This window comes from Pteropus vampyrus, unplaced genomic scaffold, assembly GCF_000151845.1.
Source record: "Pteropus vampyrus isolate Shadow unplaced genomic scaffold, Pvam_2.0 Scaffold300, whole genome shotgun sequence".
Taxonomy (NCBI): Eukaryota; Metazoa; Chordata; class Mammalia; order Chiroptera; family Pteropodidae; genus Pteropus; species Pteropus vampyrus.
Genome location: NW_011889081.1, coordinates 533404 through 549114, shown reverse-complemented (window position 1 = coordinate 549114; position 15711 = coordinate 533404).

Genomic DNA, 15711 nt, shown 5'->3' with positions numbered 1-15711 from the left:
TATCATTGTGCACATCAGAAGAGAAATTCCCCAGCGCTGACCCTCAGTGAACCTAGCCTGTCTGCCCACTATCTGGGGATGGATGGGGGAGCTAAACAGGACAGGTGGGAACCACAGCTACCAACACCTTTAGAGGCAGGGAGTAGGGAGCATCGCTCAATGTGACATAAAGGTTTGGAGAGGTTCCTCTTGTTGCCTTTGGCTCAGTAGATGGAGCGGGAAAAGGGTGAGTCTGAGAGAGAGGAAACAAAGGCATTTGGAGCTGCCTCCCCTCGACCAAATTCCAAGTTCAGCCTGGTGGAACCCTGCCGTTGCTCCTTCTCACCCAGGCCTGTGGCGTCTGGCCTCTCTTCTAGTGCAAACATTTTTCTTTGTGCTCCTGGAAAAATTGGACCTATAAATTGAATCTGCCTTCAGGCAGTTTAACTTGCATGGCCAGCACTTACTCAGCAGATAGCCATCAGCCTCATTAACCTTTGTTTGTTCTCAAGAGGTTTTTGTTGGTGGGGGGAGGTGGTGGTGGTTGTGGTGGTCGTAGGGTTTATGAATTATTCTTTGATAATTTCTGGAGTATGTTGGGAGCAGAGTCATTTATTCTGTTGAGTAAACATAGTTGATGTTCCAAGCCTTATTTGTTGGTATCGTTGATATGTGTGTGTACGTGCCTTGTGTGTGTTCACTGTGTGCGTACTCATTTTAAATGCAGAATAGTGACTTCTCCCTGAAGGTGTCTCTTACCCGTCTGTGGCTTCCAGGAGATCTGGAAAACCAGTGCTTTGGCTTCTGTTAGCACCATGTTTCTCAAAACATTGTTCTTTGCCCACCCGCATCAAACCACCTGGAGAGCTTGCTAAAATGCAGATTTCTGGCCCCTGCCAGGGATCTGCTGTGTTAGAAACTTCGGCGTTGAGTCCAGTGGTGATTGATGCATAGGAATCTGGAAGATCACAGCTGTTGATGAGACGAAGTTCTTTCTGCATGCCAGCTGGATCACTCTTTCTATCTTTGGGTAGTTGTCTTGCTTATGCAGTATACTTATATTTTATATTACAAAGCACTTTGACTTTTCAAGTGATCACCATGGCCCAGTATAGTGACATTTGCTACCCGTCATCATTTCCTTATGTTCTGTCAACAACCCTGGTTATCACCTGGGGACCCTTGCCGTCCCCACACCCGAAGGCCGTACAGTGGGTAGGTGGTAGAGTCAAGATTCAACTCCAGGCAGTCTGGCTTCGAAGTCTTCTCTCTTATCCACTGTAGTCTAACGTGGCTGTCCCAGACTGCTGGGGCCCTGCTGCAAGGCTCAGCACTCACACTCCTTTGTGCATAGAGCTCCTTCCTGCACCCATAACCACCTGCTTGTTCATCCAGGGCATGGGGTACACTAGATGTACTAGGACATTACCACTCTGTGAGCAGTCCCCAGCCAGCCACAGGCAGGCATTTGTTGGTAAACCCCCAGCTTCCTTCCCCTTCAGGAGAGAAACTCCTGAGACGCTCTCCATGCAGTCTCTCTGAGTTGCCCACAGCAGGGACCTGCTCATCAGACCTCCAGGATTGGCTTCTTCCTGTCAGTGTCTCATATCTCCACTCCTCTGTCAGCGCTTCGTAGGATCACCTCCCGAATCAACTACTTGGGCCCAAATATCTATCAAAGGGTTCTGCTTCTGGGACATTGTGTGCTTAAACCACCTTAAGCATACCATCTCATTTAATCTTCATATCAGTCTTGTCCCGGAGGGACCATCATCAGCCCCATTTTATTGATGAGGAAACAGGCTTAGAGAATTTAAGCCATTTGGCCAAGCTTAGTTTCTGAGCCAGGACTAGAATCCAGGTCTGTTGGCGCCAAGGCCCAAGCTCTCAGCCTATATCTTATACTGTGGAGTTTATGGGTAAGCGGTGTGTGGTAGGTAGTGTGTGTTGGGATTGGGCAAACTTTCCTTTTTCTCTTGCCATGCCCTGCCCCCCGCCAGCCAAGAGGGCATTCATGATGCATCTCTCTCTTTTTTTTTTTTTTTTAAGATGCGCCTCTTTAAATTTGAAATATAGGTAGAAAAAGCAAGAACCCTGATCTCAGATGTGGCTGCCATAACCCCTGGTGAGTCAGCGTGTCCACCTCAGGCCTGGCTTACATTGACAACAACTTGAGCTGAACTTGGCGGAGTGAACCCCAGCCAAGACAGATTCTTTCCATTGGAGTCCCTCCTTTCCCTACTGCCCCCGGCCTAAGCAATCTTTCTCACCTCTGCCCCACTGTGAGCCAACCTCTGGGTCCCAGCAAAATGCTTTCAAAACGGACTTTTCCTGGTGGAAAAGCCTTCCAGGGTTTTTGTGTTGATCGATTTCTAGTCTATGATCTTGTTTGTGGCTGCCCCAGTTGTTCTAAGGTCTGCCTTTATGTTATAATTTTGTATGTGAGCCCACAGGCTATTCTGCCAAGAGTAGAATTTCTATTTTAAAGGAATAAATAATAAACTGCTCTGGAGTGGTAATAACTTCCAGAGCCTCCTTAGGTCTCACTGGGTCATTTGGTGAATTCAGCAAGTTCTTGGGCACCACAGGTATGAGGAAGGGAAGTCAGACACCCACAGGTAAATATCTATGGAGTAATTAATATGCACAGGCCAGTGACTGTATAATCACAAACACAAGAAATGCTATTATGGAAAAAAAAATGGTGATATGGAGAAAATACCAGTGGGCCAAATTTTATAACCATTATTGGGTTTGTCATATAGATTATTATAGAATTTAAGGATTTTTTGATTAAATCATCATAGTTGTTATCTGTAGTAATAATTATAGCTTATTCTGCATACTTACATTTATATAAAATATACACACAAATCAATGGGATTATGCCATATATATTATTCTTCAAATAGCTGTTTTTTTCACTTTAGAATATACCATGGACCTCTTTTTAAGAGGGTACGTAAAGACTGCCTCATCTTCACAAACTCTTTATGATAGAAACTTTCAAATACATACAAAAAGTAGAGAGAATAGTAAATGAATCCCCTCTCACCCAACTTCAGTAATTCTCAACTCCCTTCCAAACTTGCTCCCTCCCATCTGCTTCTCCCTTCCCACATTATTTCGAGAATCCCAAACATCATATCATTACATTTATAAATATATCAGTATACCGCATTCCTTTTCAACTGCCAGGTAATACTCCACTGATAAATATATCATAATTTAATTATCATATACTAATTATTATAATATATCATAATTTACCTAGCCTTTCTCCTATTAATGGGCATTTCAGCTGTGTTTAATGTAAAGACAAATTTTCTAGTTGTAAATATGGAATTTAATGAGTTCTTTTTTTTCTCCTCTGAAGGGCCCTTAAACTGAGGATGCAGATTCTCTAGAATTGACTAAAACAAATGCATGCTTTGTTGCTGACTCTTGCTACTTCCAGACCTAGTGGGGAGGAGGGGATGGGTCTCTGAGCCAGGCAGGAAGGGATGAGGTTTGCTGGCTACAGCTTGGAGGTGGGGTGGTTATCCCCAGAGCCTGAGAGTGGCCAATAAGGGCGTGAGTCAGGCCATCCGGTCAGGGAGGCACAGTGGTGTCACCAATGGGTCCCAGTAAGTGTTAGGACCACAGAAGAGACTTGGGTATCATCATTTCCTGGGACTGCCTTAGCAGATCACAACTTGGTGTCTTAAAACAACAGAAATTTATTTTCTCATAGTTCTGAAGGCTAGAAGTCTGAAATCGAGGTGTCAGCAGGGCCCCACTTTCTTGGAAGGCTCAAGGGGAGAACCTTTCCTTGCTTCTTCTAGCTTTTGGTGGCCCCTGACATTCCTTGGCTTGTGGCCATGTCACCCCAATCTCTGCTTCTGTCTTCACATGGCCTTCTCCCCTGCATATCTATATGTTCTTTTCTGTCTCTTTTAAGGACATATTCATTGGATTTAGGGCCCACCTTAATAATCTCATCATCTCGATTCTTAATTATATCTGCAAAGACCGCGTTTTAAAATCAGGTCATATTCTGAGGTTTTGGGTAGACATGATTTTTTAGGGGGGATACTATTCAACCCGCTACAAGGCATGTCCTGGTACTTCCAATTGCCCCAGGCAGAAGGCTATGCCTTTTCTGAAGCCAAAGAGATGTTACCGTGGCATTCAGGCAGTCAGAGGCTAGGCTATGGAGCAGTTGGGAGTCTTCACCTGCAAGCAGCTGAGAACCCAACTCTCAGCAGGTGAGTGGGAAGATTCATAAGAAACCTAGAGGCTGGTATTTCTGTGATATCAGGACTCTGGGTTAGGGATTCCGCAATTCTCTTGGCTTTTTTCTCATGGTTGCAAGATGCCTGCTGTGGCCCAAGCAGGAAATCTTCACACAGCTCCATCCGAAGGTGTAAAATGTGTGAGTGAGAGGGGCGGGGTGACCAATGGTGTGTGCGTGCACACGTGTGTGTATGTGTGAGTGTGGAAGAGAGAGAGAGATTGAGATTGAGAGAGAGATTGGTTTTTCTATGAAGGAGAAGATATCTTTGCCAGGTGATCTCCCTTTATGTCTCATGAGTCAAGACTTGGTCACATAGCTTCCCCTACTTGCAAGGGAGTCTGGGGAGACACGCATCTTTTTTTTATCAGTTTCTACAGACAGAAGCAAGCAAGCAAGAAAGAGCTGAAGAGGGACCTCTACCCACAGACAAACAACCCTCCAACTCTTCCAAACAAATTACCAACTAATCTGTTATGCTCTTCTATTTCACTACATTCAATCTCCCCCACTGCAACAAGTCAGATCGTCTTGTTTATTATACAATACCTACTTGTGCCAACTCATGTCAGGGATTGCCTCAGACAACTTTTGTTTAGAGGGCTCATGCTCCAAGTGGGGGACTTTCTGGAAAAACCCTATTAATTCAGTAGCTTTAGTTTTTTTCTTCCCCACGGTTAGGACAGTGCTGAAATCAACATCCTTGTCCATAAATAGTTGTACTTGAATGCCTATATTTTGGTTGGGAGTATTCACCTGCAAGCAGCTGAATTTCTGGATGTGGGATTGCTGTGTTTGAATACCTTATATGTTCTTGTTGGGAGCTTTTTCTAGGGCTGGATGAAGATCCCACTTGCTCACCGTCAAGCCAACTGTAGCCTACAGTTTTCAGGGAAAGCTGAGCAGGAATATGCATTTATCTCTCTTCCCCCTCGAATCCATTATCTTGGCCTGCTGTGCCTTTCCTGTTTTGGCAGTGAGATTCGCTGATGACTCTGGAGCTCTGGTATACATTATTCATACATCTTTTTATATCACCTACTGTGGCACCAGCTGGGGACAGCAAATACTACAAACATGGCACCAATAAAAAAGAATGTGTAATCAGTCTTTAAAAATTCCTTCTCAACTGCCAAGGGTGGCACGTGAGGGTGGAAAGTGAGCAGCTGGCTGGCCTTGCTAATTTCAAGGCAGCTTCACTCAGAAAACGATGACTGCTTCACTGTCAGCCTCTCCTGGACCTCTGGAAGAGGCAGATACCAGGAGCCCTGGAAGATTCTGTGGGGAAGGAGTACATGTCTAATGCCATAAGTGAGGAAAAAAGTAATTTTTAAAAAACTTTCTACCTTCATAAGTGGGAGGTATTATTATTGGTTCTGTTTCTCAGATACTAGCAGGGATGTGGGACTTGTTGGTTATTGTTTATTTTTTCCTTCCATTTGGTCTTACTGAGACATATATGATGAAGTGCACTCATCTTAAATGTGTAATTTGATGATTTTTTTACACATGTATATATATGTTGTGGATTGAATTGTGTCCCCCCAAAAGATATGTTGAATTCTTAACCCCTAGGACCTCAGAATGTGACCTGATTTGGAAAGAGGGTTGTTGCAGATGTAATTTGTTAAGATGAGATCATACTGGATTGGAGTGGGCCCTTAGTCCAAAATGACTGGTGTCCTTGTACGAAGAGGGAAATTTGGACACAGACATACACACAGGGAGAATGCCATGTGATGAGGAAGGCACAGATTGAAATGACGTCTCTACAAGCTAAAGAGATCAAGGATTTCTGGAAACCACTGGAAGCTGGAGAAGGCATGAAAGATTTCTCTCCTAGAGCCATGAGAGAGAGAGAGAGAGAGAGAGAGAGAGAGAGAGAGAGAGTGAGAGTGACCCTGTCAACTCCTTTATCTTGGACTCCTTAAGAACCGTGAGGCAACAAAATTTCTGGTGTCTTAAACCACCCGCTTTCTGGTACTTTGTTACGGCAGCCTAGCGAGCTGATATGCCACATAACCACCACTGAGATGCAGATGCAGGTATAGAACCTTTTCAGCACCCAGAAGTTATCTTGGGTCCCTTTCCGATTATAACTTCCTTCTCCACCCAAGGTAATCATCTATTCTGATTTCTACTATCACTGATACATTTTGCCTATTCTTGAACTTTGTATAACTGAAAACATCTGGTAGGAATTCTGTGTCTGGCTCCTTTCACATAATATCATATCTGTGAGAGTTCTTCATTGTGTTAAATGTACAGGTTACTACTGATTTTTTCCATAAACATTTACTGATCACCTGCAATGTGCTGTGTGCTGTGCTAGGCACTGTGCATATAAGGACTTTGGGGGTTCCCTATCCAGTTTGGAAGGGAGGATTACAAACCACTCTCCATGAGATGGTGTGGACATGTGTGAATTGGGATGCGTATGGGCTTTGGGAGCCTGCAGAGCATGAGAAGCCAGGTGAGTCTCCACAAAAAAGGCTGGATGTTCATGCTGGACGTTCTGGAATGGTGGATTAATGTGAGTGGAGGCATGGAGTGAGAGTGCAAGGCTATATGTGGGGAGCTGTGAGGAGTCTGGTATGGCTCAGGAATCAGACATTGTAGGTGAACATGAGAAATATTTACCAACTAGTGCAGGGATTGGCAACTATAGCCCTCAGGCCAAAACTGGCTCAACACCTGCTTTTATAAATAAAGTTTTATTGGAACACAGTCATGCACATTCCTTTACTTATGGTGTATTGTTGCCTTTGCACTACAACTATAGCCTTGAGTAATTGTGACAGAGGCTGTATGCTCACAAAACTCAAGATATTTACTATCTGGTCCTTAAAAAAAAGTAGGTGAACATTGGTCCAGTTTATGCCAGGAGCTGTGCCAGGTGCTCTTCAATTATATTCCCATTTAATAACCACAGCAACCCTGCAAGGGAGCCATTATATCTCCCAATTTAAAGATGAGGATCCTTAAGCTCAGAGAGGTAAAGTGATTTTTCAAGTCATCAGGAGGAGGAACCATATCTGTTCAAATTCAAAGGAGCTCCAGGGTAACTGGAATCTTTCCAACTAATTAGTGATCGTTTGAGGAAATGAGTTAGTGCCAGACTGGTCGAGTCATGTATGCATTTTCATCTTTGTGCAATGGGAGACACCGAAGGTTCTTAAGGAAGGGAAGGGCATGATCAGGGCAGTGTGAGACCGTCACAGCTAAGCCCTCTGCTGGGTGTGGGGAGGTCCAGGACTCATCCAAGCAGGTTTTACAGTTACCCATGAAATTCTTCTCAGGAGGGTCATGCTTTTGGGAAAGCAGAGAAAGTGCTGACCAGTCTCGTGCATTTCTGAGTTATGCCTTGGAGGCGGAGGTCCACGCAAAAACTTGAACATGAATGTTCATAGCCTTGTTATTCATAATCGCCAAAAAATGGAAACACCCCAAAGTGTCCATCATTGATGAATGATAAATGTTGCACAATTTTGTGAATATACTAAAAACCATTGAACTGTGACTATTATGGTATGTGAATCATATCTTAATAATGAATAATGATAATAGAAACAATAATAAGACTCATTTGTGATGACACAAAAATATCAGGGCCAAGATCGAACCCAGGCTGTCTACTTCCAGTGTCCAAGCTTGATCCCTTCCTGTCCAGATTCCCATCTTGTCCAGACCCTGTCTGTCGGGTGGGATATGTCAGTGTCCCAAATTGAAACCCTGAATTACTAGTTTTAAATGCTTTAGAGAAGAAACAAACATTGATCCGGGAGATGGTGTGGCAGAGCGGTTGAATCACTGGATGGAACCTTTGCTCTGCCACTCATCAGCTGTGCCTCAGTTTCTCCATTTGGCAAATGTGGTTGATAATAACAGTACTGATCCCGTAAGGTTGCTGAGAGGAGAAAATGAGTTAATACAAGTGAGATATTTTGCAGTGTATCCAGCTGGTAGCAGTGCTCAGTAAATGTTTTTCTGTCAGGGAGCTCGATCTGGACCCTGATTCGTAGTCTTTGAGCTTGGGTATGTTGGCAGCTGCCCCATCCTATTGTCCAAGAGATAAGTGGCAAGATCAGGCTGATAGGGTGGTTCAGGTACAAAGGTAAGAGAAGAGAAACCCCCCAGGGATTGATGACACCAGGGCCAACCTTTGTTCCTTGCATTATCACTGTTTTCAATTTTCCACAGCCCTGATTCTGAGCACAATAAAAGTAAAGCTTAAAAAGATCTGATGGTACAAGGGCCACACAGTAATCATAGCGAGTTTTAATATTCAAATTAGAATTTGTATGAACTTGGATAATCAAAAACTTTTCAATTCTACTCCCCATTCTCTGCTAGGTTTCCTCAAGGCTGAATAGCTTTGAAATGGCCATAAATTTGCATAATGGTTTCCATAAAGCTAATCGCTTTAGGTCTGGAAGCTATTTTCGCCTAGGGCTATTATCATCTTCCACTGTTTCCCTAGCTGATATATAAAGACAGAGGAATTGAGGATTTTTTATTTAGAGCGAAGAGTGTCAAAGAGTCTAGCTAGGGCCTACTTGGAGCATTGAAGGACATACTAGGCTCCAGGGATGTGCTACAGGTGGCATTGGAGCTTGTTACACCTGCCGTTTTGGTGTGTGTTGGGGAGGAGGCAGATTCCAGAGGAGACTGGAGAAGGCCTGTAATTTAGGCTTACATATTATTTGGGAGAAATATTTCCTCTTTGAGTCTGTCTTGAAAGGAGCCACAGGCCGACTGACCCCCCTTGAGTTAGTGAGTGTCGGGTAGCCAGTGAAACCTGGTGAGATTTTCCTCCCATTTTTGTTTCTCTTTCCCAGGTACCTCAGGTTTTTCATGAGCCTCTATCACTGGGTAGTGATTACTCTGTTTCTATGCTTCTTGAGTTTATATAATTTAAAAAATCTCAACTTTGAAAAATTTGTATATCCTGGTAATGGAGGGAGATTTATTTTAACTGAAATTTTATTGTTTTCACTAGCCAATACATCAAATGGCACAAAATTCAAAAGGTACAAAAGGGTTGCTATAGATTGAAAGTTTATTCCCCTCTCCCTCCAGTTCATACGTTGAATTGCTAACCCTCAATGTGAGGATATTAGGAAGTGAGGCATTTGGGAGATGATTAGGTCACGAAGGTGTAGACATCATTAATGTCCTAATAAAAGAGACCACAGAGAGCTCCCGCGCCCCTTTTACCATGCGAGGACGCAGAAAAGACAGCCGGCTATGAACCAGGAAGCAGGTTCTCACCAGCCATTCAATCTGCCGGAACCTTAATCTGGACTCTTCAGTCTCCAGAACTGTGAGGAATGAATTTCTGTTGTTCACAAGCCACCCAGTCTATGGTATTCTGTTATAGCAGCCAAAAAGGACTAAGGCAAGGATACACATTGAAAAGTCAGCCTTCCATCCCTTTCTCTTTGCCATCAGTTCTCCCCACAGGCAATCTGTATTATCAGTTTCTTGTCTCCTTCCAGAAAGTATATCTATATATCTCTATCTCTATATCTACATCTCTACCTTCCCATATCCTATAAATGTTATAAACTCTGTTTTGCGCCTTGCTTTTTTCCATTTAAATTATGTACTGGTTTCCTATTGCTGTTATTTACAAATTACTGCAAATTTGCTGCTTAAAACAACACTAACTTATTTTTGTACAGTCTGGAGGCCAGAAACCCCAAATGGGTCTCACTGGACTAAAATCTAGTTGTTTCCTTGGCTTTTCTAGCTTCTAGAGGCACCTGCATTCCTAGGTTCATGGCTCCTCCCACCATCTTCAAAGCCAGTAATGTAACCTCATCAAATCCCTCTGACTCTGACCCTCTTCCTCCCTATTGTAAAGACTCTTGTGATTGCATTGGACTCACCTGGATAATTCAAAATAATCTTATTTCAAAACCTTTAATTGAATCACACCTGCAAAGTCTCTTTTGTCATGTAAGGTTACATATTTTCAGGTTCCAAGAATAAGAAGGTGGATATCTTTTGGGGGGACATTATTTTGTCCATCACAGTTTTTCTTGGATTGTCCAAGAAATTTAACGTGGATTGTCCCATGTTAAGGAACAGAGTGTTCTTTTCCATCTATCGGCTGCATAGATACTATTCCATTTTTTGAATGTGCCATAATTTCCTTAGCTGATCCCCTCTTGATGAACATTTAGCTTGTTTCCAGCCTCTTGCTCTTACAACCAGTGCTCCAAAGAATAACACTTTATTTGGCACCTTTGCTTGCTAGTATGCCTGATGAATTTCAAGGAGTGGAATTGCTGAGTCAAAGGGTGTGTATGTCTGTAATTTTATTGAATATTGCCAAATTGCTCTAAGGGTGGTTAAAAATTTATTATAGAATGTGTAAAAAATGTGTAAAAAGTGGAGAGAATAGTTTAATGGACACTGTGCACCTGTCACACAATTCAACAGTAGCAATTAGCAACTCATGGCCAATCTTGTTTCATTTACACCCTCCATATGCTCCCTCCCCTCACCAGCGCCTCGGTTATTTAGAAGCAAAACCCAGACTCATATATTCCAAAGGAGAGACTGAAAAATTTTAAACACAGCAGCATCTGTTAATGAGACTGAACCAAGAGGAGACTCCTTCCCAGATGTTACATTCAGAACACCTGTGTTTCTCGGAAAGTGACCCTCCACCTGGGAGAGACCCAGTGTCTGCCATCTGCCATCATTATTTTCGCTGTTGCAGAGACAGTGGCCCACCCTACCCCACCCCCTGGAGATGGTTCTTTATCACCCAGAGGATGATCTCAGAAATCAGCCTTGCACTGCAGATTTGTAGAGATAATGTTCTGGAAGGTTGAGTGGTTGGGAATGAGCTGACTCAGCTCGCTGCTTTGGACTCCTACACTGAGGGATATAGCCCAAAGCAGTCAAAAAGTACTTTTTGACCCGCTGTATCTGAATATTATCAGCAAGTGAGAGCCTTCTCTGTAACAACACCAGAACTTTGAAATCTTGCCTTATCGAATTTTCATACCACTTTTCCAAGAGTAATAAAAAAGGATCCAAGTGGCTCTGTGGGCAGGGGTAGGTTTTCTCTACCACTTGTATTTTGATAGAGAATGGACTTTTCTCTTATCAAATTGGAGGGCGCGGGGTTTTGACAGCATAACCGAGTCAGTAAGCCATCCTCCTGTCAATGCTAGCAGCGTTAGCATCTCTGAGTCTTGGGGCCTTTTTGGTCACCAAATCTAACAAAACATCCTAGGGAAGCAGGCCAGGTGACGTGGTGCCCAGTTTCAAGCTAGGGAGAAAGAAGGCACAGAAATGTGAAAGGACGAAGAAAAAAAATAATTCTTGAGATTCATGGCCCCCTCCATCCTAGCAGCGATTTTCATTAGTGATTCCTGAGGGCTTCTCCCTGCCTTGCCCTCCACAGCCACCACCTGCTCCTCATCTCTCCTCTGAGTTATTACAGCACCTTCTGACTGGTCCTTATGCTTCTCTTCTCCCTTGTTTGCAGCAGTCAGAATATGTCACTCCTGTGCCCACGGCGCCTCCAGTGGCTCCATCTCACTGGGGCAAAGCAAAGTCTCCCACCTGCTGCTCCTCCCTCCCTCACCTGCTCCTGATGATCCTGCAACAAACAAAGCCACAGGGCACTCAGTCTTGCTATTCCTTCTACCTGGAATGCTCTTTCCATACGAGAGCTGTAGGGCTTGACCCTGGCCTTCAGGGACATCTTTAACAGAAGCCTTCCCTGGCCACCCAGCTCAGACTGCCACCCATCCCTGGCAATCTTATTCCCTTTATTGCTTTACTTTCTCCTTAGCATTTATAACTAACTCCCTAACTATAAAACATGTGTATGTAATGTCAAAATATAGTTATGCATACATATATTATTACTATATTTTAATTAGCTGTAATTATATATTGATGTTCCATACATGATGTTAATGACACCTATTAATATATTAACTTGTTTATTGTTTATCTTTCTCAACCAAACTATAGGCCCCGTGAGATTTGTGATTTTTGTCTGTCTTGCTCATTGCTGTATCCTCATTGCCTAAAGCGTTACCAGGGCACACAGTAGGTGCTCAACCATTTTTTTGAGTGATGACTGTGTCTGGGGATGGTCAAGGAACTCCAATTACAACATTCACATCTTGGAGTGGACAGGCCATCTATTATCCTGAGAGCGGTGATTTAGGCATCTTATTTTGTCCATTTGATTTTTTTGAGTGTAGTATAAAAAAAAAAGAAAGAGAAGAGTGTAGTATCTCAGAGTTTAGAGGGATTTTTGTTTTCTTGATTAACATGAGTTTTCTTGTTGTTGCATTTGGGCATAGCTGTGGCCTCGGCCCTGAACTTGTTGTTTCTATCCCCCCCCACCACACCCCTGGGCAGCATGGGGAAGGTTTGACCACCACCTGCCCTGTGTTGGCCCTGAACCAGGCACCACCATTGTAAAGAAACTCTATCAGAAATTCAACTGGTTTTTAAAAGACCAAAAAAAAAAAAAAAGTGTAAGTGAGAACTGATGTCTGAAGTTCCTTCCTGCACACGATTCACTGAGCTCATGCTTCCTATACAGCCCTAACCTGCATGGGTGTCTCTTAGAAAGGGCCTTATATGTCTGGGCGGGACCCCAAGAACAAATTTGCACTTTGCCCTTTGGCGTACAATAAGATAAATGGCCTGAAGAGCTAAAGAGGGAGAAATATAGAATTCATTCTCATCATTTTCTTTTACACGGGTGTGTACATTATCTTACATTCTCATCACTTTATTTTCCTTCTCTCAACTGCAACCTGCTGCCAAAAGTTAAGATAAAATAAACATATTGAGATGGCTTAGTGATTGACTTTTAGTTTCTCTCTGGAAGTTCAGCATAAGGAAAGAGCTGCCCAAGTGATTGTTTACCTCTGTCATTTTATGAATTTGCAAGTGTGAGCATGCTCACCGTCCCCCACCCCCACCCCAATAACACATAGTTGCACCTTCCACGGTTGTATTGCGGGATAACTGAGCTGTGTTTCGCTCTCCAGAAGAAAGAGTCATGTTCTTATCAATTACAGGTCGTAATAAAAGTCAGGATGGAATAAGCAACTACTGCCTCTGAGAATAACACGAAGAAAGCAAAAGCCAAGTCGCTGAATGAATCCATATGAAAAGAGGCATATATATAGTTTTGTGGTTATTCAGTTATAAATATTTAGTAATTTCTATTGTGATTTCCCCCTCTAACTCATGAATTATTCAAAAGTATAGTTAAAATTTTCCATGTGTATGCTTGTGTTTAGCTATCTTTTTGCTGTCAATTTCTAATTTTGCTGTTTTATGGTCAGAAAATGTGGTGTGTACAATGTCAATTATGTAGTGAATTTTGCTGAGATTTCCCTTATGGCCTAATATATGATTTTTTTTTGTTTTTTAACGAATGTGCCGTGTATGCTTAAAAGGAATGTGGATGATCTTTTTTTTTTTTTTTTTTTTTTAGGAGAGAGTTTTTAAATATTATTGACAAGACAGCCAGTTATTTTTATCAGCAGAAAATGGATTTATTGAGGAATGGAAGAGAATTGCAATTCAGGAGGAGCAGGGTATAGCAAAAACTATAGGCAAGTCCAACAAACAAAGGAGAGGATAGTTACTTTACACAGAAAAAGGAAGAAGTTGGGTGGGGATGTTTTGAACAGAAAGCCTGTTGGAGGGTAGTGAGAGTTCAGGGTGGTGATGGTTTCTCATTGGCTGAATTGCGATGGCTCCCACTGGCAGGGCTTATTGCTGGGCGAGGAGAAAATATTCCTTCCTCCTGGCTGGAGTAGTAGAGACTTTTCCTATAGGGAATGCATGGTATGTCTCTTCCTGTTGGGTCTTTAATAGGTGTGACTTCCTGTTGGGGTATGTAATTCACATTGAGTGGTAGTGCATGAGAGCTCCCCCTTCAGGTCTTCCGACTCCATTTTAAATGAGGTTTCCTTTATTCATTTTCACAATATGTAATCCAGGTTAGCAGTGTAATTGAAGTCTAACTTATTTTTCTGTCTTTTAGGTCTCTCAGAACCTTATATGTTAGACAGAGTAACACTAGGTGATGCTGCTGAAATCATAAAGGTTTCACAAAAACGACCATTTATTTATCACCCATGTCACAGTGCACAGTCTGGGGCTCCTTGGTGGCCCTTATCCAACAGTGTTTCAAAGATCTTGGAGGTTTCCATTTTGTAATTTTGCCATCTCAGAGTTTTTCACTTGTAACCACATGGATAGGAAAGAGAGGAGGCATGGAGAACTCACATTTGCTTTTAATTACCTTAGACCAGAAGTGACATGTGATTTTTTTACCTTCCTATTGGCCCCAATGTAACCACAGGGATACTGGGAAATGTTGTCTTCTTGCACGTCCAGGAAGAGAAATGGTGTGGTGAACACAGTATTGCATCTGGTACACTGAGAGTGTGCTGAACATTTCCTGCTCTTATTGGGGATTTGCCTGTCTTTCCATGTAACTTTCTCAGTTTTTGCTTATATAGTTCCAGGCTGTGTTGTTTGGTATATTCAGCTTGATAGTTATTGTATCTTCTTGGCAAGGTAGTCACGATCCTTATTAGTATGAATGAGAAGTATTTTATAGATAGATGGGGTCATGGAATGGTAGTACTTTCAGGGGCCTTGAAGACCCTTCTACTCACCCATTTTACAGACAGTAACAACTGAGTTCTAGAGAAGGGAAGTCAGATCCCACTGATTAGTGGCAGAATCGAGACCAACATTCCAATAGCTTTGTGTTTCTGCCATCATGTTCTTCCTCTGTCTTCACTCTACTGATTTGTTCAATTTCTCCCCATAACCTCCCAGTGCTAAGTACATAAAGATAGTGATTAATCTGAGTATCTCAAGAAAGTCCTTTCCAGGGTGGCATTGGGAGCAAGAAATCTCAGTGGATAAAAAACATCAAGTAGTAGCACTTTCGTGAATGACTTCCAAATTAGTCCCTTACCCACCACCCCCTTTTTTTTTCATGTAGCACAGTTGCAGGAAACACACTTTACCTGAGATGAAGCACATATTAGAGAAAGGCTCTCTCTATAGCATTATCTATTACTCTAATGAGCATGAAAAAGGGGAGAGGGGACACTCTCTCTCTAGCTATTATTACCTCCACTGTAGAGTTGACATACACAAGCTCATTATTGCATTATGTTTTATTCAACAAAATAACTTTAATGTTGTAGCTTAAATTGAATTCGCTAAAACATCTTCATCTCCAGCATAATGTGCCTCAAGTGTCTTCTTGGTGCCTCTGTTTTCCACAGAATTATAGTGCTGAAGCTATGGAAATAGCGAAATTATATGCAATCTGCAAAACAATGTGGCTATAACGTGGTAATTGGCCTTCCACATAATTAAAGGAACATTTCCTCATCAGAGCTGTTCCATCAGAGACCTAAAGGCTATCATTGTAC